Source organism: Pan troglodytes, chromosome 9, assembly GCF_028858775.2.
Source record: "Pan troglodytes isolate AG18354 chromosome 9, NHGRI_mPanTro3-v2.0_pri, whole genome shotgun sequence".
Classification (NCBI taxonomy): domain Eukaryota; kingdom Metazoa; phylum Chordata; class Mammalia; order Primates; family Hominidae; genus Pan; species Pan troglodytes.
In genome coordinates, this window is record NC_072407.2 from 90,506,013 (window position 1) to 90,532,324 (window position 26,312).

The 26,312-nt window shown below is 37.1% G+C and overlaps 1 protein-coding gene and 1 long non-coding RNA gene across 10 annotated transcripts in view; one reads left to right on the forward strand and one right to left on the reverse strand.

Moving 5' to 3' along the window:
* The window catches only part of GRM5 (glutamate metabotropic receptor 5), an 810,828-nt gene that overhangs the window by 20,673 nt on the left and 763,843 nt on the right, over positions 1-26,312 (reverse strand). The gene's annotated exons all lie outside the window — the stretch shown is intronic.
* The window catches only part of LOC134807367 (uncharacterized), a 121,644-nt gene that overhangs the window by 13,674 nt on the left and 81,658 nt on the right, over positions 1-26,312 (forward strand). The gene's annotated exons all lie outside the window — the stretch shown is intronic.

The following is a 26,312-nucleotide window of genomic DNA, read 5'->3' on the forward strand; positions in this document are numbered from 1 at the left end:
CTGAGGAACGGCCGTGACTGTGGAGATGGTCACTCTGTGCCAAAATGGGGGTTCCTGCTTCTCAATGCAATGACCAACCTGTGATACTTATTAGATGAATGTGATGGCATATGGACAACATCAGGGATGACGTTGTTACTTTTTGGTTAAACCACATGTAACCCATTCTTTCACATTGCCTGTTAAACTGAATATGTCACATTTAATAGTCAATGGTAAAGGTGTGCAATTTCTAGCATCTTAGAAAAAGATGAATATCAATCAACACATTAGAATCTATTCAGTGCTTACCATGTGTCAGACACTATGCTAGAACTTTACCTAAATTGTATCCTGGCAACAGCCCTGGGCCAGAGGCTTTGTTATCATTTCCATTTTACTGATGAAGAAACCTAAGATTATAGAGGTTAAGCAAATTAATCAAAGATTAGTTAATTAAGTAAGTGGTTGGGCTGGATTTTGAATACAGGGAATCTAAGTTTAGAACCCACACTTCAGTCATTATAATGTGTTGCCTTCCATTATCAAGTTTTTAAGCTAATTATTATCTTGAGCAAGCCCTCATTGAGTGATACCATTCTGGATGTTGTTAGACATTGGCAATAACAGGAGAGAAGACATGTTCTTTGGATATTAAAAGTTTCTGTAACCATTAAGCTGAAGTTTTACTGTCAGTATTGGGATGCCGCCATTATTTTTGTATTATAATTGGCAGTTCACCGCCCTTTGAAGATACCAGATATTTCATCTAAAATAAGTGATGAGATTCCCAATATTACTCTTCTACGTGGTGCATCAAGATGAGTTCTTGTATCTCAATGACAGTTTTTTGAGCTAACATGATTTCACAGAAATAACCTCTTTTACTCATTGGTTCGATTCTGTAAGGTTTTTAAAAAAGAACTGTTATTTCCATTTGCCAGATGAGGAAGCTAGATTTACTTAACTGACTTCATGGAAGTCACAAGCCTCATCAGTAGAGAATAACCACCGGTAGAGCTTGCAGGGGCCCAGAGCTCTTAAGGTTTTATTACCTTTTCCCTAATTAAACTGGAGCCTGGTATAACACCACTGCATCCATCTTCCTGGTATCCAGTAGGCTATGATAAAGGCAGTTACTATAATAAGACTTGTTTATCTCAGTACAGTCACACTCTTTTTAGTTTATTTTCCTGCTGTTTCAAAAGTAGTATAAAATAAAATGAAATGCAACAAAGTCAACATCATTATTGATCCTGGGGCAGAGGACTTCCTCTTAATTTTTTTCCCTTCTAAAATGTTTAAAGTATCTAGTATTTGAAGAAGAATGGCTTATTACATCAAGCAAAATGAATTTAATGGATTACCTATTTAACGGACATTAGTTGAGCATTTATTAAATCCTAGGTAATGGACTTTGCACTACAGATGTAAAGATAAGTAATCTGCAGGCCCCACCTGTTAGAATTTACCTAACAGTAGGAGAAGGAAGGAAATAAGAAATACGTACATAAGTAATTTTAGATGTAGGCATAAAGAAGAGAGGAAAAGAACTTAGAGACTTTGTTAAAGGAGGTAAATCATCAGACCAAGCTAGATTGAGTAGACTTAATTTTACCAAGAAAATACCTTAGAAGTACAAATGGCCAAATGATGCTCAATGTTTCAATGCAAAGTATTTTGTGCTTCTTTGTGAATTGGATTGTTCAAGCAAAATACTGCTCTACAGCTCAAATTAAAAGAATATTGATAGAATAATAAATTATTGGTGGTCATTCACTTCCTTACAAAGGGATCCTTAACATATTTTTGAATATCTTCTGTTAGGCTAATTGTGAGTTAATCATTAAATATTTCATAGATGAGTTAAGAAACCTACAGTCTTCATGCTTATAAGCTCTTCTCTTTCTTTCTTTCTCTCATGACCACACACACTCTGCCAGGTGACCTCTGTTTATGAAATATGGAACAGATCCTAAGCATCTTATTCTATCAAACTCTAACCTCTGTGAAGAAAAAGGAATGCTTACACACTGCTAGTGGGAATGGAAATTAGTTCAGCCACTATGGAAATCAGCTTGGCAATTTCTCAAAGAACTTAAAGCAGAACTACCATTTGACCCAGAAATCCCATTACTGGTCATATACCTAAAGGAATATAAATCTCTCTATCATAAAAACACATCCATGTATATGTTCACTGCAGCACTATTCACTATAACAAAGTCATGGAATCAACCTAAATGCCCATCAACGGTAAAATTGATAAAGAAAATGTGGTACATATACATCATAGAATACTATGCAGTCATAAAAAGAATGAGATCATGTCCTTTACACATGGATAGCACAGGAGGGCATTATCCTAACCAAACTAATGGAGAAACAGAAAACCAAGTACTTCATGTTTTCATTTATCAATGGGAGCTTAACACTGAGTACGCATGGACACAAAGGGAAAAATAGACACTGGGGCCTCCATGAGGGTGGAGGGTGGGAGGAGAGTGAGGATCAAAAAACTACCTACCAGATTCTATACTTATTACCTGGGTGATGAAATAATCTGCACATTATACCCCTGCAAAACACAACTTACCTATAAAACAAACCTGCACATATACCCCTGAACCTAAAAGTTTAGAAAAACCATAGAAACAAAACAAAAAACAAAAACAAAACCTAACTGCTTTTGGTAAAAGCTTTCACTGACATATAAAAAAACAAAATAATGAAAATTCAAAACAAACAATAATAACAAAACTCATTTTAAAAATGTGAGCAATATCTTAGACTTTTTGGAACTTTCAAGCAGTTTTTGTATTCAATGCAAGCTGAAAATGGCATTAATACAGAATGGGAAACTCATCATTGCTTTCAGATAGGACCCTACTTGCCTGTCTGTACCTGTAATTATATTCACTAGATATTTAAATAGATCATATTTTTATTCATTCACTTACTCATTATCCCATTTACCAGTAATATGCTGTTCAAAGTTACTAATAGCTTTAATAGTCTCAACTGTTGAGTTTAAAAACTCAACATTTTTTTCCAGTTGAGTTTATTTTAGAAATATGGAATTGTCAATTAAAAATAGTTTAAGCTTTTCAGAATTTACAGCTCATGGAATATCAATTTTAAAATTTCATTTCTTTTACATAATAAATTTATATATCAGACACTAAAACACCTATACACTCATACTTGTAAGGCACTGTTTCAAGTGCTTTGCAAGTATTAACTCACTTTTCAAATGAAATGTTTAATTTACTATAGTTATATTCAAAGTTATAATAAAAAGTAATAATGACAAAATATTGAGCATGCCAGGCTGTTTGCTGTACACTATTGTAAATTATTAAAACAGCCATACAAAGCAGCTGCTATTATTCTCATTCTGAAGAGGCAGACACTGAAGATCAGTGTCAGTAAGCCCAACCTCATGTGGTTTATGAGCAGGGAGCCCAAGGTTAAAAATCAGGTTTCTCTGATTCTAATGCTCATGCTATTTCCATTAATTTTTCCTCCAAGTAACAATGTTACTACGTTTAAAAACAAAATTACAAAAGCTTATTATTTACCTTTTCTCTTCTTGACCCCGTTTTGCAAATAAGTAGCAGAGTTATCAAGTACAGGCAGTAGAGAATCTAGTGATAGGACTTTAAATTTTGTTACTTCATTTAGGTCCCTATGCCTGTACCAGGCAGGTTTAGTTGACATCATTCAAAACCGTTTACTGAATAGTCCATGTGCTGGGCACTGTGATAAGGAGCATATGGGTGATTATGTCATTGATAAGGTCACAGTCTTGAGTGAGAAGATGAAATGTAAACAGATAATTTCCAAACAATGTAAGAAGTTTTATTATAGAAACAAATACAAGAAGGGTTACTTAACCCATACTAGATTGGCAGAGAACACTTTAGTGAGATATGATACGTAAGACAAATCTGAAAAATTGAGCAGACATGCACCGTGAAGAGAAAATCAGGTGCAAACATGTAGAGAGGTTTAGCAGCATGGTGTATGCTGGGAAACACTGTTTAGTAATTTTTATTGTAAGAAGTATAAAATAGGAGGTCAAAGGGGAAAGCAGATGGAGAAGTATATAAAAATGATGAATTTGCTTGTTGATTATGAGATGTCATTGTGGAATCCTTATGCTACATAAAACAGGATCAGAGTTGACATTTAGATAAAATGCAATGGACTTGAAGGAACAAAACTAGAGAGATAGAGAAATACTACTACAGTTATGCATGTGAGAGATGATAAGCTAATGCTTAGGGTAGTGATAATACAGATGAAAAATAGAGCACAGTCTCAAGACTATTTGGGAGGCAAAAATGAGTAGGATTTATTGGATGATGAGTATAATAGGAAGAAGTATAGAATGATACCCCAGTTACTGTGTTGGATGGTGCAGTTAACTGAGTTAAGAAAATTCAAGAGAAGGAGTATATTTGGGGAAGGAAGTAAAAAGCTTCATTTTGGAATATTTGATTTGAGATGCTGGTGGGACATCCAAGTGGACATATTCAGCAGACACATGAGTATAAACATTTGGAGGTTAGAGGATTGTTATACACAGGGGAGCTCTCAGCATACCGATGGTTACAAATACAATGAGAATGGTTGAAAATATTCAGAACAGGAAAACTATGTAGACAGTGGAAAGAAGAGGTGAATAGCCATGCTCATTCTACCTGTCCAAAAACTTTTATAACACTGTTAGTGTAAGCATTCCCTTAAAACATTTACTGGAAAAAAAATCTGCTGAGTGCCTTGTATATGCTAGACATGGAGTTTAAGGCTCTTCAATCTTGTAAACCTGTAAGTTTTTTTATAAACTCTGGATTTCTAGATTTATGCCTAATACAGCTTTGACACTTTAGTTTATAGGCCAGAAGCTTGGCATGAAAAACTCTCACAATAGATTTAATAAATTTCAGAATGACTTATTCTGAAATAAGTTTTGCTTATCTTCTGTAAAGATTTTTGTTGTTGTTGTTGTTCTTCTTGTACCTTCTTTGTCCAGGAAGTTCTAGCTCTTCTGTACTGAGTTCTACAAGAGCCAATACTCATCTGGTAAATCTAAAAGATGTGCAGGTAAGAATAACTTAGGATCAGATAGTAAATGTAATTTTCCATTATTATTTGGATAAAAAATTTCATTTCTTCACCTCAATTCCTCTTTCCTACCAATATCTACTGAATATTGGATTACTGAAATTTCTATATTGGCTATGTGATTCAGAATGCATAAATGAGTGCAGAATGAAGTGAAAGACTAGAAGAAAATAAACAAGTTTAAATAATAAATGTGTATATTAGGTGAAGTAGCAGATAGATGGAGAATTGTGCCTGAAGCTGGCAGAAAAGGAGAGATTTTGATATTGGAAATAATGATGCCTTATGTGAGGCTGATCAAGTTTGAGTAAGTGACCAGGAATAGGAACATTAAAATGTATTAGAACTGGGGGGAAGAAAGAAGCTTGGTACTCATCTGTCCTTTATACAAGCACTAAATTCACTCAGAATGATAGCCGGGCTTGGGATAGACAGAAGTTCTTTATCCAGAAGTTGGCAGTAAACAGTAGTTATAAATGAAGCTAAAAGATAGAGGGATAACTAGATTCCATGAGTCTAAATTCAGTCAGAGCTTTAATTTTCACATTTTTGTATGTAAGGGTGTGAAATATGCCTGGAAGCAGCGTTGAGTTGCTGACCTCCATCTCTGTGTCCTGTGAAACACATGATATGGAAGAATAAGAAACTTTACTTGAGAGAGATATGGCATAGAAATGTCCTTAGGAGGGAATTGGGTTTCAATTTAAGAAAACAACAGTAAATGGAGTGTTTAGTGAAGCGGTTGAATAAGAAGGGGGGTTTAATCATTAAATAGGAATTATAGACAGGGACTCTATATGGTTTGGAAGGGAAAGGTCAGTGGATGAAGCAAAGAGCAATATATAGAAGTAGAATTTACAAATGTGCTACAACTTATGAGATGCTAGGAAGATTCCATTGATGAATTCTTTCCTCATTTTTCTCTGATACCAAGGAGCAAATGTTCTCCATCCTGTACGAGTGAGGACACTCAAGATGCAAATGCTGTTGTGAGTATCCCATGGCATACTTAGAGACATGTTTTCTGATAGATATTGCAGACTCTCTGAGAACATATTTGGTTAAAAATGAGTGGAGAAAGAGCCTAAGTTTCCTAGAGAGTTCAAGAATGGAGGGGAAAAAACACAAACACAGCAAATAAGAAAGCTAAAGGCACCAGAGGCACATTTCCTTTACTCCAGTTTTGTCATAGGCTTATCCTGCTCCAGGTTTTGTTCTTTCCAATAGATAAAATTGTCTTAAAAAATAATTTTCTTTCGCCACTTTCTCTCTCACACTGACATCTACTATGGCCCATAGTCTTCCCCTTGAAGGAGCATTGTGCTAAGCCTTGTGAGCACTTAAACTCATTTTCCATTCCTAAGCTAGCTGTCATTCAGCTTAGTGAAAACCACAGGGAGATATTTTCTTATATGTGTAGAAACCACAGTATACCTATTTTACTTCATGCTATAATGCTTTAAACTATTCATAGAAAAAAACAGCATGATTTCTCTAAGAAGTCTGTGAAAGCGAGTTGGAAAATGTTGCATATTTCACATATGTCTTATGTGTAAATTTTAGTAACTCAATATGGAATGGACACTAATGAGGCAGGAGGGTAAGTCTGGGGAGTAAGTGGGTAGGAGTGTGTTCTTCAAGGAAACCTCTCATTTAAACCAATATAGATGCATCCCATTTACAAAGCAAATTTAAATTCTCTCTTTCCTCAATTACTTTTTATTATTTAGAATAGAAGTATGGTATGAGCAGAGAAAAACAATATGGGAGGAAAATAGTCTTTTTGGCCAAGAAAGTGCCAAAAATAGTAAAAGTTATTGAATGAGGGACATTTGAACTATAGTCATATGACAAGTCACTGTGAATGTTACAGAAAATCCTATAAGGGATTTTCATACCAAAATTGCAGTAAAGATGGCAGAGTTTTAGGACTAAGCTTGAGCATAAACATGGAAGTGCAGAGACTTAAAGAAAAATGACCATGTGAATAAACGTTAAACATAGCGCCTCCATTATGTAAGCCCTCAACCAACATTTTCTGAGGGAATACCTCCATGAATAAATGAATAAAATGGAATTGTAACTTTAGGGATGATCAAATCTCCAATGAGATTTGCTGTTGTTATTTGTTTTGTTTTTAATAGTAAATAGAAACTGAAGACATTCTGTACATGTTGGTCAAGAGATCAAGGAAGATGGAAAATATTAAAGATGTTTACAGAAATTGGTAACTAATGTACAGAGTTTTGAGATAAAGTAATTGTAGAAAAAAGGAGGAAAGAACAGACCTTTTTGTAATCAGTCAGCATATACTGCAGGCTCCATCTGCAAAACATACCTAAAATCTGACCATTTCTCACCAGTATTTATTACCTTGGCCCAAGCCACCAATACCTGTTAAAATTTTAACAGTTTCTCAAACTGGTTCTGCTTTGTCTGTTACTAAATTTCCCCAACCCAGACCAAACCCATTCCAACCTCCACCCAGCAAGCAGAATATCCTGTCAAAATAGAAATCTTTTCATATCATTCATCTGCTCAAAACGCTGTTAGTTACCCATTTCTCTGAGTAAATTATGAAATTTTGTATCATGGTTTACAAATCCCTACACTTATCTCCCACTCCCTGACTATCTCTCTGATCCCAAAACTCACTTTTTCTCCCTTGCTCACATTGCTTCATCTACAATGATCTTCTTGTTGCTTGAAGACACCAGATATCCTCCCAGCATAGTGTCTTTGCTTTGGCCATTTCCTCTGCCTTTAATGCTTTCATTAAAAATATCCTCAAAGCTTACTTCTTTCAAATTTTTGCCTAAATGTCACTTTCTCAATACATCCTGCCAGACCACGCTATTTAAAAAGGCAACTACCACTCTACTCTTTCTGTTACCATTTCCTGCTTTTATCAGGAACACTTATCTAAAATAATTTATATTTTACTTATTTATTTTATTTATTCTCTGTTTTCCCCCAGTGGAATCTGTGATAGAATGCAAGCTCTATGAAGTCATGGGTTCTGAACTGTATGCTTCACTGCTATCTTCCCAGTGCCTATGATAGTATAGGTAATAATATTTATTGAATGAGGTATGCATGAATGACTGACAAAAAGGAAAATTAAATTATAAATTTCCAGGAAATTTGCATAAGTAATGAGGAGCCAAATGTTAATCCCCAAGACAATGGGGAAAATGTCTCCAGAGCACATCAGAGGTCTTCAGGCAGCCCCTTCCATCACAGATCTGGAGGCTTAGGAGGAAAAAGTGGTTTCGTGGGCCAGGCCTCGGGTCCCTGAGCTGTGTGCAGCCAGGGACTTGGTGCCCTGCATCCCAGCCACTCTAGTTATGGCTGAAATGGGTCAACATAGAACTCAGACTGTGGCTTCAGAGGATGCAAGCCCCAGGTCTTGGCAGCTTCCATGTGGTGTTGAGCCTGTGGGTACTCAGAAGTCAGGAATTGAGGTTCAGGAACCACCTAGATTTCAGAAGATGTATGAAAATGTCTGACGTCCAGGCAGAAGTTTGTTGCAGGAGTGGGGCTTTCATGGAGAACCTCTGCTAGGGCAGTGCAGAAGGGAAATGTGGGGTTGGAGTCCTCACACAGAGTCCTTACTGGGGCACCGCCTAGTGGAGCTGTAAGAAGAGGGCTGCTGTCCTCCAGACGCCAGAATGTAGATCCACTGACGACTTGCACTGTGTGCCTGGAAAAGTGGTAGACACTCAACACCAGCCTGTGAAAGCAGCTGGGAGGGAGGCTGTACTCTTCAAAGCCACACAGGTGGAGCTGCCTAAGACCATGGGAGGTCACCTCTTGCATTAGCGTGACCTGGATGTGAGACATGAAGTCAAAGGAAGTTTAATATTTGACTGCCCTGGTGGATTTTGGACTTACATGGGACCTGTCACCCCTTTGTTTTGGCCAATTTCTCCCATCTGGAATGGCTGTATTTACCCAATTCCTGTACACCCGTTGTATCTAGGAAGTAACTAACTTGCTTTTGATTTTACAAGCACATAGGTGGAAAGGAGTTGCCTTGTCTTGGAAGAGACTTTGGACTGTGCACTTTTGAGTTAATGCTGAAATAATTTGAGACTTTAGGGGACTGTCAGGAAGGCATGATTGGTTTTGAAATGTGAAGTTATGAGATTTGGGAGGGGCTGGGGCAGAATAATATGGTTTGGCTCTGTTTCCCCACACAAATTTCATCTTCACTTGTACTCCCATAATTCCCATGTGTTGTGGGAGGGACCTTGTGGGAGATAATTGAATCATGGGGGCAGTTTCCCCTATACTGTTCTCATGGTAGTGAATAAGCCTCACAAGAGCTGATGGTTTGATAAGGGGAAACTTGTTTTGCTTGGCTGTCATTCTCTCTTTGCCTGCTGCCATCCTTGTAAGATGGGACTTGCTTCTCCTTGCCTTCTGCCATGATTGTGAGGCTTCCCCAGCCACGTGGAACTGTAAATCCAATTAAACCTCTTTCTTTTGTAAATTGCACAGTCTCGGGTATGTCTTTATCAGCAGCATGAAAACGAACTAATACAGTTACATGGAAGATACTTATTTTTTAAGATATTTGCCTTTCCTTTGCATTGTCACATTCTTCTTAACAAGCCATCCCATCCTTACCTTCACGATGTAGACACTGATTAGACTTAGATGATAATAGTAATTATCAGATTCACTTGCCACTTGACTCATCAGTTTTAGCCAATGATCATGGGAGAGAGTCTTCTGGAGACTTCTGAGAACGATTTCTTTAGTATTAATAAAACACTGGAAAACATAGTCTCTTTTTCTGTGGACAGTGGTCTGGATGTGATACCTGACAATGCTCCAACCATATGGCAGGCATGAGAGAAGCTAAGCCAACATTTCAAAAACTGTGGTCCAGTGATTCAGTGGTAGACTGGAAAGGTCGAAATAAGTAGGTCCTTGAGCCATTGTGTCCTTTGAGCTACTGAATTAGCCTTTTTAGTGTCAGAAATTCTTTTTATGTGAGATTAATTTGTTATCATTTAAGCCACTTTGAGTTAGGTTATAGACTTTCTGAGGCTGAAATCCTCCTATCTGCTATACTTGGTTTCATTAGTTTTTCTTCCAAAACTGAGTCTAAGAATTTCTGAAATTGTTATAGCATTTACTTAGGTTTGACTGTTTATAAATACTGTGTGTGTCTCTGTGTGTCTACACATGTGTGTGAGTGTATATATATGATGAATCTAAAGAAGTTACTACTAACAAATACTTTAGTTTTACTTAGATGTTTGTGTTCTTTTAAATAATGCTCCTTTCTATATGTACCATTTATATAAAATAAGTGTGAGAGTTAATAAGTTAGATTTGTAAGGAGCAAAAAAGAGAGAGATCGATTGGGTAAAACAAAGTATTATTTTCTCAATAATCCACACTTAGAGAAAGCCTAAACAATTGGTCCTTATAATCATGGAAGAAACACCCTTGTTCATTTCCTGAAAGCTATGCTAGTTACAGTCATAACCAGTTACTGTGGGTTTAGTGTTACATTCTTAAACTGATTAGGTCATGGGAAATGATTCAGCTCATAGTACTGAAGCCTTATAACTACTCTGAAAACGCTTTTGTTCACATATATTGAAGAATTGGCATGGGCTTATACATATTTAACAAAAATTGTTTGCAATTATCTTTTGTGTAATTTGAATAAGAAAGTGTCACACACACACAAAAGAAAATGAACCTCAGTGTGCTTATGTGCTTATTCCTTATTAGTCAGTGACAGATCCATATACAAGTAATCCTGGCTCAACTCAGTGATGATTTAGGAGTTCTTTCCAGCCACCATCTTCTTTGAGACCAGTTATAGCAAATTTTGGAGCCAGTTTTTATTTGTTAGCTCTCTCTTTCCCTTTGCCTCCCTGCCTTGAGACAGAATTTTTCTGACTTTAGTTTTTAATCTTGACTTTGCTGTAGTTATTGTATCCACTCCCCCTTTGTACCAACACAAAGCTTTATAACAGCTTTGAGCACATTCAATTCTGTTCCCATGTTGGTTCCTTGAACACCAGCCAAGACCTCAGCTTTTCGACCTCAGGTGAAATTTGGATCAAACATCTACCTCTAGATGATATCTTTAGTGATCACCCAGAAACACAGTTTATAATTTTAAAACATCTTAGGGAAAATATATGAGGTAGAATGCTGCACATTGCATCTTATTCTACAGATTTATTGCCACATTCCTTTTGGGACCATCCTAATTTTGGATCTTGGCAGTCATAAAGTGAAGAGAGAAACTATGGTGTAATATACTTTTGAATAGCATTCACATTATTATAGAAAAACTTTCCCTATATCATTTAATTTTCTTAACAAACTCAGGAATATAATTATCCCCATCCAGCAGATAAGGAAACTGGCTCAGAAAGCTTCACAATTTGGTCAAGACCCCATAGCTTGTAAGTCTCAGAAGTGCCACTTGAAACCAGATGTTTTACCTCCAAATCTCATGCTCTTCATTAACAACTTACTTTTTCTTTATTTCACGCTTAAAAACCCCTTATTTAAATAATCTGATGGCACATTTGAGAGACTGAAAAGGTCGTACATGAACTTAATAGTGTATACTTAGTGGAGCTAGGCTTTGAGCACAATATACGCTTATTTTTTAAAAGGTCAAATTTGACTACATAATGGTCAAGTGGAATAAATCACCCTCTGGCCCCTTGTTAACATGCAAACAGATTGGCATTTCTCTGGCTGGAGTTTTCCTAGACAGAAATACACCAAAAATCTGAAGGCTGTAAAAGAGGCATCACTGAGAAGAGCTGACAATCAGTTTCGATGTGTGGGATACAGTGTGATAGCAGAAGACAGACAGGGACGAGATGGTAGAATATTTTAACAACTTCAGAGTGTTACAAAGAGAGCTGAAGGAAAGCCCAAGTCAGCCTTCCAAGTCTAATTGATCAGAGGAAAATTCTAGATAAAGGCAGAAGGGAAGTCATTATGGATCTTTAGGTTAGAGGGAAACAGTGAAGCCAAATTTAAAAAGACCAATATTATGCAGTACTACTGCAAGGTAATTCCTTTCTTCAATATCATCTCTCAACCTTCTATGTATCTATATATGTAAATATATTGGAATGATTTACTAGATATTCCATCAGATCTTGTGGTCTCCATGCGCAGAAAAACATCTTTTGCACAGACTTGAAATGTCAACTTGATTCCTTCAGATAAATCAGATTAAAAACAAAAACTGAGCATGATTAATAGCTCCAGAAACTAATGGCAAAGTGAACATAAGTTGCAAAATGATTTGAGAAATTGCCAGGTAACATATTTCACTGTGTTCTGTGAAAATAATGGAAAGGTAAAAGCTGAAAAGTGGGGAAGCAATGCAAATAAGGAATTAAAAAGTAAAAAATCAGCTGTATTGACTTAGTAATTCTAGGAATTTATTCTAAGGAAACAATTCAACATAAGCTCAAAGGTTTCTGCACAAAGATTTTTTCCTTCAATGTTATAGAAAACAGAAAAAAAAAAAAAAAACCTCAACAAAAAAGAACAAACCAACCACGGGAGAATAGTTTAATAAATTACAGCATAGCAATATTATGGAAATGTGTTAAATTTTGTATTGAGTAAAGCCTTTCATTTAGCTTCTGAAGAATTCCCAAAGGATGTATTTTAATCCTACTTATGATGAGAGCTTGTTTTCAGATATGAATCATCATAAGTCATTGCCATTTTATTGTGTATTTTCCTTCAACATTACTATTTGTTACACAATCAATAGAAATTCAGGAAGATACAGATTTCAAAACCAATCCTAAGGTGCTTTACAAGCTTTATACAACATCCTCAATAGGGAAAACTTTTCAGGGAGGAACAAAATGTTAACTATAAGAAGGGTCTCCATAGGAAACATTTCATTATGGCATTAATTAAAAGTTGCTAGTTTCTATCTTATAGGACTGAGGAATTTTCAGACAGATAACTTACTGTTTCTAAAGAGAGATAGGTAGTTTTCCAACAGAGATTTTTCCTCACATTTTTATACATGAACAATTGGAAATGCAGTGAAGTCAGATGAAGCTAGATAATAAATGTAATAAGAGCCATCACTTACTGAGCACTTGGAATATTCCAGACACAATTCTAAGTCCCTGAATTTACTGATTTAATCATTACAACAGTCTTTTGAGTTAGGTACTATTATTATTCCTACTTTACAAATGAAGAACTAGGACACAGGAGATCAAGTGATTTGCCCAGGTTACTAGAATGGTCAACTGTGAGGTAAATTGCTTCTCACTAAAATGCTGGCTACAAATAGTAGCTGTGCCATTTGTTAAACCTAGTTCTGTCTTTAAATGGCCTAAGGGATACAGGTAACTGTACTATTTTTCAAACCTTATCATTTTTTTTTCCCATAATCTCCTTGGCTTGAGCCACTGCCTATGCTTTTACTTGAGCCCTTTCTACCCTTTTGGATAGGAAGACTGATTCCTCTGTGATACTAACTTTGATTAAAATTTGCACCAGCAACTAAATTTTCTCAGTCTGGGGACTGATGGAGCTTAAACCTCAGTGGTGCTCGATGGAAGCAGATTTGCTTTAAAGCTGATGGAGTGTCAGGGTCCCTCACTCACAGATGCCCCTGGCAAGGCCCTGTTTCTATTTTTGTATTCACATTTTGTAATCTTTTTCTTAAATAAAGCTCCCCAAGTGGAAGGAACTTTAGGTCTCACAAAGCCTGGATCTAGTTGTTTACCAGAGTTTGCCTTTGACCCATAAGGGAATCATAAACTGTGTTTATGTTCATAGGGTTAGTTATGCTTTCTGAGTTACAATTTCTCCATATATACAATGGAAATATTGAGGATCAGGTAAGACAATTCATGTAAAATGCTTGATTTTATAGTTGTTTCATAATGTTCCTTTCATATCTGTCATTTTCTTCTGTACTAATAACTTCTATAACCAGGCAGGCTTCTCCCAGATAGCTCTGATACAAAATATTTGTCCTGTTTCCTCCACACATCCCCTCATACTTACGAAATAGTGCTTCCTCATACGAGACATAACCAATATAATCTCCATTAATTCTTTTAAGTTAATGCATCTTTGATTTTCTTACCTCCATCTGGACCTACCTCCATCTGGACCTACTTCCATCTGGATCTGTCTGCTCCCACATACCCTAATTTATGCTGCTGCGATTTAGGCTGGATTTGAAAATGATATAGAGACAAATGATGCTCTTCTCTTTACTTTGTCTCAGCCTGTCTCCCTTGTTAATCTGTAGTAGGGCCTATTCTCTTCCTTCATACCAATTATTACAAATTATAATTAAATATCTGCCTGACTACTAGTTTAGTAACTGTCTTTCTCACTACACCGTAAAGTTTATGGCTACCTGGGCACGTCTGTTCTTTTAACAAGCATCTAGGATAGGGCCTAGTATAGAGCAGCAACTCAACAAGTGAAATGGTAAAAGCAGGGACATTTATGAAATGCAAGGCAGTACTATTTATCTAAATCTAACTACATCAAAACTAGCCTCCCCCTTCTATCACACACAGAAGTTCATTCACCAGTTCTTGTCTCAACTAAACCATTCCGTTTGCCACCCTCCTTTCTTTCTCTAGCCTTCTTCCTTTACCTTTGTTGCCCTTTTAACCCCTCCTGTCCTATCTCAATGCATAAAACTTGTCTTTTTTTTCCTCATTCCTTTGTCTTTGGACAACTTAGAAACAAAAAAAGCTTTCTACATTTTCCAAGAAGCTTAGTTTCCATTTATTTCAGGATTTAAAATAACTGGATTTTCACAAGAACAAGATGAGATGGGGTGGAGGAAGGAGATTGGGATGTTTCTTTTGCCTATATACATGCGAGGGGTGAAGACTGAAGGGAGGGGAATCATGCTTACTTTTGATAGATGCAGCAGCCCACGAGTGGGAATGACACCCAGGGAGAGAGAAGCAGTTCTGGAAAGTCCTGGGCATGCAATTACAGGTAGCCAGTGTAAGTTGTGCACTTACATGGCCATCAAAAGTATCATCTCCACTTCATGACACGGGGAGGAGGGAACTCAAATCACAAGTCTATGACTAGAGATTACCTTTCCACTGCCTCTATTCTTCATCACATTGTCTTTATTTTTATTTCTATTTTTTGTTTTTATTTTTTTGAGACAGAGTCTCGCTCTGTCATCCAGGCTGGAGTGCAGTGGCGTGATCGTGATCTCAGCTCACTGCAAGCTCTGCCTCCTGGGTTCACGCCATTCTCCTGCCTCAGCCTCCTGAGTAGCTGGGATTACAGGTGCCCACCACCACGCCTGGTTAATTTTTTTTTTGTATTTTTAGTAGAGATGGGGTTTCACCATGTTAGCCAGGATGGTCTCAATCTCCTGACCTCGTGATCCGCCCGCCTCGGCCTCCCAAAGTGCTGGAATTACAGGCGTGAGTCACCGCGCCCAGCCCCATCACATTGTCTTAAGAGTATTATTTTAATAAAGGTAATTATATTTCTCCTGGTATTAGGATAATGTTTTATGTTTAATTATAATCACACATGATTACAACAGATGGATTTCCTAATTCTGTCATTTCCAAGCAGATTTCCACACTGCTGAGTGTCTATCACAATAAAGGAAACTGAGATTACTTTAATTTCACAATGCAAAATATCCAAAGAAACATTTACTGATGTTTCTTAAGTACTTAGTATTTGCTAGGTCCTAAGCTAGGAGTTTCATTGTGATCTGTTATAGATATTAGGAGTTTATCATGTCAGAGTGTGATAAGCTAATGCATGAAGTTAAGTGGTATCATCTGTATACATACAAGTATATAAGCATATATAAATATATAGACACAGATACATGTATATACACACATACAATCACACACTTATACATATATAAACATACATATAGATAGATATACCATAGCTCTTCAGATTTGTCTAACTTGACTGGGCTTTAGTTTGCCTGAGATGGGCAATATATTATGGTAATTAAGTGTACTGGATTTGGAGTTAATTAACATGGATTTTATTCTCAGCAATACCACTTATTAGCTATATTGTTATGAATAACTTATGTAACTTTTTCTCAAATTTTCTTTTCGCATAATGGAAGAAATACCACGTAATTTACAGGATTGATGTTTTATGTAGATTTTAGCATTTAATTTCACTAAGACACTTATATGGTTTGGCTCTCTGTCCCCACTCAAATCTCATCTCAAATTGTAATTCTCACATGTCAAGGGAGGGATCTGTAATCCCCATGTGTGGAGGAAGGGAGGTGATTGGATCGCGAGGGGGAGTTTCCCCCATGCTCTTCTCATGATAGTGAGTGACTTCTTGTGAGATCTAAAGGTTTTACAGGGGCTCTTCCCCCCTAGCTTTCTCTTCTCTCTCCTGCTCCCTTGTGAAGAAGGTACCTGCTTAACATTTGGCCATGATTGTGAGTTTCCTGAAGCCTCCCCAGCCATGTGGAACTGGGAGTCAATTAAACCTCTTTCCTTTATAAATTACCCAATCTCATGTAGTACCTTTATAGAAGGGTGAGAGCGGACTAATACACTATGACATATGTACTATTATTATCCCCCTTTCACCGATAAAAATAACTGAGGCACAGAGTGGCTGGGTAGCTTGCTGAAAGTCACACAGTTAGATGAGGCAAAGCCAGGACTCATATTTGGGCTGTTGAACACTGAGGCTTGTATTGCAGAACACTAGATTAAAGAAAATAACCAAAATTACCAAAGGCATGGCTAAAAAGGAAAAAACAAACAAACAAAAATCAAGTAGAGGGCAAAGAATAAAGAAGAGAAAGAGGAAGAGCAAGCATACGTAACAGGCACTACACTCAGAGCTTTTTAAACATTGTTTCAAACATTGTCTCTTTACAACCCTAGGGAGGGGTATTGATGATCCTGTTTAAAAGAGATCTATTGGTCACAAAGTTTATAAATGTTGATGTTGGAATTCAAGGCTAGGTTCTTCTGTTTGTAAATGATACACTTAGACATATATTGTGTATTTTCTAGATACCTGGCATAGTTCTTGGTTTTCTACTTGACATCCAGAAAATACATTTCACAGCCTCTCAACTCAAGGAGCTTAGAATCCAATGGGGATGATAAACATTGGCTGTCATAGACAAACAAATAGAGCACACTAAACTCATGGTAAAGATAATAACACCTGCCGTGCTTGGTGGCTTATGTCTGTACTCGCAGCACTTTGGGAGGAAGAGGCTGGTGGATCACCTGAGGTCAGGAGTTCGAGACCAGCCTGGCCAACATGGTGAAACCCCGTCTCTACTAAAAATACAAAATTAGCTAGGTATGGTGGCACATACCTGTAATCCCAGCTACAAAGGAGGCTGAGGCAGGAGAATCACCTGAGCCCGGGAAGTGGAGGTTGCAGTAAGCTGAGATTGGGCCACTGCACTCCAGCCTGGGCGACAGAACAAGACTTCATTTCAAAAAAGATTAATAACACCTAGGTGTCCTAGAATGAAAAAATAAATCTCCTAGAACTAAAATGGAAAATGCCATGGTGTAATTTGAACTTACCCTGGCCTGAGAGGCACAAGCTTGGCACACTGTGCACAACAACTATTTGTTAACTGCATAAGCGATAAGAGCTGATTAAGTGAAAAGACATGATATTCTTTATCTGTTACCTTTCTTTCTCACATGGGGCCTTGTAGAGCTGACCGTTTAAGCTTTCTCCTTCAAGCCTAGGAAGAGGGCAGGGTGCAGAATGTGTCATTGGAGGAAACAAATGGGTGCAAGCTGACTGCCTTGCTTGTGACTGTCACGTTCACCACAAATAAAATAGCAGAAGGTTTCTGAAGGCAGGGACCATGTATGTATCCCAGTGCCCACAACAGTGAGTGGGGCCTGGCAAGACTCAATAATAAAAAAAGTGCTGAATGAGAGAATAAATAAATGAGAAAGAAAAATATTATTTCAGGGAAGACATAGAGAAATCAGAGAAGAGGAAAAAAAAAAACCCACAACCAGGACCCATACCATCATGTTATCCTTTTTTTTTTTTTTTTTTTGAGGCCTTTCCTGTCCTCTCTCATCATTATTTCCCTTTTTGTATACCCACAAAGGATCGAGTTATCTATACTTCTTTACTAACATTATTTTTTATGAGTCTGAATTTATTATGAAGAGAAAAGTTATCTGGGGGAAGGATGGTATTGTATTCATTTTTATATCTCCAGTGCCTAACCTATCGTCTAGCCCATAGCAGACAACATGGTTGCTATAGCTTGGAAATGTCACCAAAAGTTCACGTGTTGAAAACTTAATTGCTGTGTAACAGTATTAAGAGGTGGGACATTTAGGGGTGATTTTGTGAGGGCTCTGCCCTCACGAATGGATTAATGTTGTTATCATGGGAGTGGGTTAGTTATTGGGAGAGTGGGCTCCTGGTAAAAAGATAAGTTTGTCTCCCATTTGCTCTCACTCTCTCTCTCTCTCTCACATACACATACACATACACATACACATGCTCTCTTGCCCTTCCACCATGGGATGACCCTCCCCAGATGCTGGTGCCATGGTCTTGGATTTCCCAGTCTTCAGAACTGAGAAATAAATTTCATTTAAATAGTGTTACCCAGTCCGTGGTATTCTCTTATAGCAACACAAAACAGACTAGGAAAATGGTGAAATGGTACCTGTTTATTATGATTGCTTGGGTCATAACATTCACTGAGCAGACAGCCTTGCTTTCCTGTGACTGACTTCTGGTCACTCTTTTCTTTCCTAGCCCAGCCTTGTGTTTGCTGTCTGGTTCACATTTTAGACTTTTCTACTCCTTGTATTATGGACTTCCTTCATTTCACAAAGCTTAACTTCATTCTCCGTAAATGTGTGCATTGCCTCCTTGTGTCTCCTTGAGTGAAACTCCCCACTAACCTCTGTTTTGGGCTTTCTCCCCACTCCTGTGAGGCTCTGCTGCCCTCTAGGGGGCCTTGTTCATCACACACTTCTCAGGGCCCAGTTGGATCTGCACTTGGCAATACAGTCCTAGTGTAGGAGTGTCATGACAGTGCTGCCAAGCCTCAGTGCTCCTTTTCCTGCTCCTACAGTCCCCAGTATAAAAATGTGTGGCTATATAATGCAGTTGATTTAGGAACATTAAACTTGGGCATAAGCAAGCAAGAAGTCTGTCAAGAACTGAAACTCATTACAAGAGGAGGCTGGAAGAGGCTACTACAGGGTCTCAGTGCTCTTGGTACCAACGAAATCCTTGGCTATGAGTATCACACCTGCATCTTGATAGTTTGCACATTATATTAAGGTTTGCACTATAGAATCCGGTAGCCAACTAATGAGAATGTTCTATTTGACGAATTAACGTTGATTTACATCTTTGCCTGGGCCTTTGGGAGACAAAAAACTTCCCCAAAGAGATGGGACCTGAAATTGCTTTTTGCTAAACCCTCAACCAACATCTGGTTTCCATACCCAATGATGACTCTTAACTCTATCTAACCTGACTCATCTGCAACTGGAACTATTGACTACTTCTTCATCTTTGAAACACATTTTTCCTGTCATGCTATCACTTGTATCTGGGTCTCAGTTCTTGGACTTTCTTTATTTATCTAGTCTCTGGGCTCTGTTCTTGGTTCTTCCAAATTGTGCTTACAAACAAACCCCAAACTCTCCTAATTATTGGTCCAATTTTCTTGCAGTTTCCTGGACTTGTTCACTTAGATGTCTCTTAGAAATTTTAAATTTAATAGTTCCAAAAACAAACACATATTTCTTCAAACCTATTCTCTTTTACCTTACCCACCCCAATCCAAATTATTTCTAATTTAGTCCTATTATTATCAAATGCAGTTGGCCCCCCCTCCCCCACCCTTTGATTCTCTAGCCTGAACCTTTCTTTGAGCTCATAGGACATAATATAAACATGTCCAAACTTAGTTATCAATTTTACCCTTCAAACCTCTTCTCCTTGAGGTTGAATTACACAGGTCCAAATCCTCCATTCACAAAGGTAAAATCTAGCACCCATCTTTAAGTATTCTCTTTTCTTTATACGCAACATTCAATCAGTTATTAAGTTTCATCATTATACATTCTAGTTGAAACCATTGTGATTTCTCACCTATCCTGTTGCAATGGACATCTGATTTCCCTCTTCTCTTCTTGTCACTCTAAATTTTATTCTATCTACAGAAACCAGAAAGATATCTTGAACATATTAATCTTATGATGTAACTCCTCTTCTCAAAGCTTCCGAAGCTTCCTATCACATTCAGGACAATATACAAAATCTATACCTCACCTAGTCTGATCCCCAAATACCAGTCCACATTTTTCTGTTGTCATTCTCTCCTTTTCTCATTTTACTTTAATCACAATGGAGTTTTTGCTAGTCTCCTAAAATGAAAATCTGTTTCCTGCCTTAAGATCTTTTTGGTTGTTGCTGTCTTTGCTTGGGATACATACCTCCACCTCCCAGAACTCTGTGTGTCTTATTTTCTCGCTTCATTCTTCCTTCTCTTTAACTTATTCAGAAGGCTGTTCATGACACTATATCTAAACATATCTAAAATTAGTCCCAAATCAATTTCACTGTAATACCTCATCTTGCTTCTCTTTTTTTAATGGCAATTAATACTATGTATTTGTTTATGTTTTATTGGCATTCTCTCTGACTATAGTTGAAGTTCTTTGAGAGCTGAGATTTTAGGTTGTTCTTCATTTTATCCTCAGAGCATAGAACAGTTTCTGGCACACAGCATATTCTCAATGAATAGTTACTGAATGTGCTAATGAGTAAAGTCAAGATATTAAATTATAGCTAAAGTTCCCCAGAATTGTCCTCTATTACAATGACTTTTGCTTTGCTTTATGTTTAATAATTATATATGTTAAAACTTTTGTTGCAGTTTGCTTGGAATTTGGCTAAATGGAGTTTTCTTTTAGGAAGATGTATACACATATATATGTTCATAGCCATTTCAGTGAATGGTAAAGTCTTAATATGGGCCCTATGTGTTCAAAACTTCCGTAGACTAGATAGTGAAGAAAGACTTTGTACGTGGTGTAAGCTTGATGCGTGGGGATAAATTTCATGCTAATGAGATTCATGTAAATGAATTTCTGTAAATTCAATGAATTTACTTTGTAGAAACAGCAATGTACAAGAACAATTTGAGTGGTGAGGGAGCTTGGTTTATGCAGAAGATTAATGCTGAAGAGAAGCATAAGGTTAAATTGAAAAGGTAAGAAGAGCAAGCTGAAGATACTATGAGGAATTGCCAGTAGTGTATTTTTCAACAAAAATGGGGAGGTATTGAATATTTTTTAGTTGGTCAGATGTATTGGTTTCTCATTCTTCTATTAATTAAGATGTATAGATATATGATATTCAATTGTATAGCAATTGTGAAAATTAAAATGAGGATACAAAATCAAAACATTAAAGAACAGTTTTACCTATATCTGATTAAAAATGGGTAAATTGAGGACCAGGAAAAATTAAACATGATTGCATTTTCAGAGTGGGAAGTAGAAAAATTTGTTGCATTTAATAGAAAACTGGGAAGAAAGAAACTATTACAAATGGATTTATTTGATATAAAAGAAAGTGAGTTTGGATATGTTAAGGTTGAGGTGATCCCAGGTATGAAAGTGGAGCTATCTAGTTGTCATTTGTAGACTCACAACCAGAACTCAAGGAAGACTAATACTCCAGAATTGAAAGTGTAATGATGGGATGGTTGAATTCTCCAAAGAAGAGAACAAAAGTAGACAGAACTCAAGGACCACAGATTGACCTTAGGGAATACCCTCAGTTAGGAGATGGGAGACTGCCTCAAGTAGCCCCAAACCTTATCTTTGTGCCTGCTGTTATCTCTTGCTGGAATGCCTTCCCTATATAAGCAACTCAAACACTCCCATTATTCTTGTACTCAAGGCTATCTCCTCTATGAGTTCCTTTAATAGATCACTTGAGAGTTGAAATTCTATACCTGATTCCATCTTTTCAGACTGACAGGCAAATATTTTTCAGCTAAAGAATAATGGAGGCTATAATAAGGCATAGTATGAAGAGCACAAGGAGTAGGCTGGCAGTCATGGGTTCACATCAGCTCAATAACAAGCTGGGCATACAGGCTCAAATTATTTCACCTCTCTGAGTCTCAACTTTCACAAGTATAAAAATTAGCATATTTTTATTTTACAAGGCTATTGTACAATGAAATAAGATATAATATGAAATAGCACACAGTACTTTGAAGGAACTTGATAAATATGTTTTCTTCTTTAACCAGCCACCAGATATATCTCTATGCCTACCAACTAATGGAAATATTTGATCTACAAAATGCCTTGTGGGAGGTGGGGAAGGGAAGGAGTTGGGACATAGAAGGTGAGACCAAAAATGTGTGTCCAGATGATTGAGAAAAGGTAGAAAACTTATTTTAGCCAAAGGGCTAGAGAAAAGGATATTCCTATCTTTTTCTTGTTTAATTTCTTTCCTTGTTACCAAAGGAATGCTGCTTGGGAGAAGAGAGTTGTTAACTCACAGAATTATGCCTGAGGCATACTTTTCTCTCATATTAAGTGTTATGTTCTGAAGGAAATATGATTTGCATGCACCAGATACAGTGCAGCAAGACCACTTCTAAGCAGGACTAATGTAAATAAAAGGAAAATTTCTTGAGACAGAATTTTGAAAATAAAACTGCTTAGTTTACCTTACCATTCAGAGAATTTATAACAATTAATCAAAAACATTTCAATCAAATTTAAGTAGTAACAAATGAGGCCACTAACATCACATGCAAATTTAAAAAATCCACTGTAATCACAGCACTTAAAAATATCAATTCATTATGCGAAGGGAGTGTTTTAGATGCAATTCATCAAAATCATCCAGACATAGTCTTTAATAGCTCCACAAATATACTTCAATTATTACGGAGCCAAACCATTTAATTAATCACTACAAAGTATTTCTTCCCTCAAAATAAAACACTTTAAAATATATCATTCATAACATTATAACCTGCCAGATCTAAATCTTCTTAGCATTTACCTTCTACATCTCCAGTGAGAGACATTAATATATTTAAAAAGTATATTACTAGGCACTAGTGGAGCGCTTGGAAAGTTGACTTATTCTCTTGGAAAATGAACTACTATTGAGTGTTGATTCACATTAAGGGAGGAGCTAAGACTTCACCAGAGACTAGAGAAGTAAATCTTTGCTGGTCACCCAGCACATATTTATCAGATAACTTGCTAAAAACAAGCACCAAATTAGTTGCTGAGGGTGGAGGGAAAGAAAGCAATGCCTGCAAGAAATTTACAGTCAAGCACAGGGGAAAAACATGCAAATCAATGGTACAATATAACCTGATGAGTTTTATAGGAGATCTAGAGAATCTAATGGAAATAACAGTTGATAAAATAAGTGAAACACTTGGGTTAGGAATTGGAGAGTAAGAAGGCATTTTCTAGGTAATAGAAAGGGAGATAAATTCAGGCATTAGTAGAGGCAGGAAGAATACCAAAGAAATGGCCAGGAGGCCTGGCACAGTTGCTCATGCCTGTAATCCCAGCAATTTGGGAGACCAGGGAGGGTGGATTTCTTGAGCTCAGGGGTTCAAGACCAAGTGGGGGCAACACGGTAATACCTGGTCTCTACAAAAAATACAAAAATTAGCCAGGTGTGGTGGCATGCACCTGTGGTTCCATTTACTTGGGAGGATCACTTTAGCCCAGGCCATGGACGTTGCTTATGCCACTGCACTCCAGCCTGGGTGACAGAGCCACACCTTGTCTCAAAGAAAAAAAAAAACCCCAAACAAAATGAAACAGACCAAACCCCAACCCCCCAGAAAACAAACAACAACAACAAAAGAAATGTCCAAGGATTGTTGAAATTGGGAACTATATGCAGTTTGGCACCGTGTTATAGTATGTGTTTGGAGGCTATATAGTATGGTATACATTTTATATAGCCATACTATATGGCTATATAGTATGTGTTTGGAGGTATAGTATGGCACTGGTGGTGGGGGCTCTAGGGGCTTGATGTAGCAGACTGGTGGCTGGATCCAAGGTTGGGAAGGCCAAGTCATCAAGGGCCAGGTCACTAAGGCTCTGTGAGCCATGTGAAAGAGTTTTAGATTTTTATATTGTAAGGCATGTATACCCCCTGAAATCAATTTGAGTATTGAATAATGTGATTACATTTTCACTTTAGGAAGATTACGCTGGTAGCTGCTGGGACAGGGTGGTGGATCAACAAGAGAGATTTAGAAAATTATGTCAGCAGTTCAGACAATAGGTTATGAGGACCTCATCCATGAAGATATCAGTGTAAATGCAAAAGATAAGGTAAAATTAGTAGGAGAAATGACTGGTTGGATGTGACGGGTCAGAGCAAGTAAAATGTTAAGGATGACACAGGTTTGGGCAATTAGTTGAAGTTACAGCTTTTATCCAGAGAAGAAATAGAAGAAGAAGAAGAAACTTCAATCAAGGTCTGGAGAAGTGATGATAAAATCATCACTTAATTTCTTGGTCAAAATAGTATTTTCTTCTAATGATCTGATTTAAATATTAAAATTATCCAGATTGTCAAGTACACTTAATTCTAAAAATTGACTTAAGTATTTCTACTAGGTAGGTGCTTAAGAAATAGCTGATGAAATTGAACTGTACCTGACCACTTTCTAAAATATATGTTCCACAACAACTTTAGAAGTAGTTTTCATTTGAAGAAAGGAAATAAAAATAAAACTGATAAAATGAAACCGTGTACTTCATCTGAATCTGTCTTTAGGACACACATCCAACTCCTTATACCAATTTAGTTCAAGTCAGCCCTGCTTGCATTATGCAGACATTTCAGCTAAGAAACTTAAATGTGCTTCTTGTGTACATTTGCTTTCATGACCAAACCATATTGTCTTCAGACGTTGACTGGATTATAATACAGATGAGTACCTCAGACAGTGGCTTTATATCTTCTGAAAGAGAAACTGATAAGGGAGTGGGGGAATAAAAAAAGAAAACAGGGAAATGGATAGTCATTTATTCAGTTTATCAAGAGGCTTAAATAGGAAGATTCCTAACTGAAATCAAGTTTTAATGATGATAATTTCCCAAATGTCTTTCTCAATACTGACATTTCATTGATTCCTACAAATTCTTTACCAGTCTTTCAAATACAATCTTAGTGTTTATAATTTCTGGTAGCTAAGCTAATGGACTCTAGAGACAAACTGCTTAGATTTGAATTTAAAGTCCAATCCTTTCCAGCTGTTTGTCCTTGGGCAATTTATTTAACCTCACATGTCTCAACTTCCTTATTTATAAAATGGGGATACTAATGTTACCTGTCTCATGGGGTTGTTTTAATGGTTCAGTGAATATCTATGTGGTATTGACAGTAGTACCTGCTACTGTCAGTCTCAATTTCACATGTCTCAATTTCCTTATTTATAAAATGGGAATAGTAATGTTACCTGTCTCATGGGGTTGTTTTAGTGGTTCAGTGAATGTCTATGTGGTACTGACAGTAGTACCTGCTACATCATAAATGCTCATTGAAGTTAGTTATCATTAGCCCCTATCATCCCCTTTCCACATCCTACACTCCACTTTCCCTTCTGTGGGTTCTGCCTATTTAGACTTCAGCTGGAGTGTCCAAGAACTTGACTTTAAATCCTGTGATAGTTGCAAAAACAGTCTGACTTCACTCTTGGTCTCTTTTCTCATCTACCTCTCACCAGCAGACCTCAACCTCTTCATACTTGCATTGAGCACTTACTTAGGTATAAAATGTTGCAGACTCGGAAATAGTAATTTTCCCTGATAGTAAAAGGCTACGTGCCGCTTCACAATTCTTTTTTCCCCCTCCAGAAATGGGATGAATAAGCATGTGACAAGGCAGATTCGATTCTTATTCACAAGGTCAAGCTTTAGAGAAATTGATACATTTTAGTAGATTTTAGAGCTAAAGTTCTTAACCTCAACAGTTGAATTCAAACCTTAGTTTAGCCACTCACTGCCTTGGGCAAGCTTCTTTCCCTCTCCACACTTCAGTGTCCTCATCAGTATAGGGGTCTAATAAACTTTTCTTACAGGGTTATTGTAAGAAGTGAATTAGATTAAACAGAGAGTACACATGGGCACATG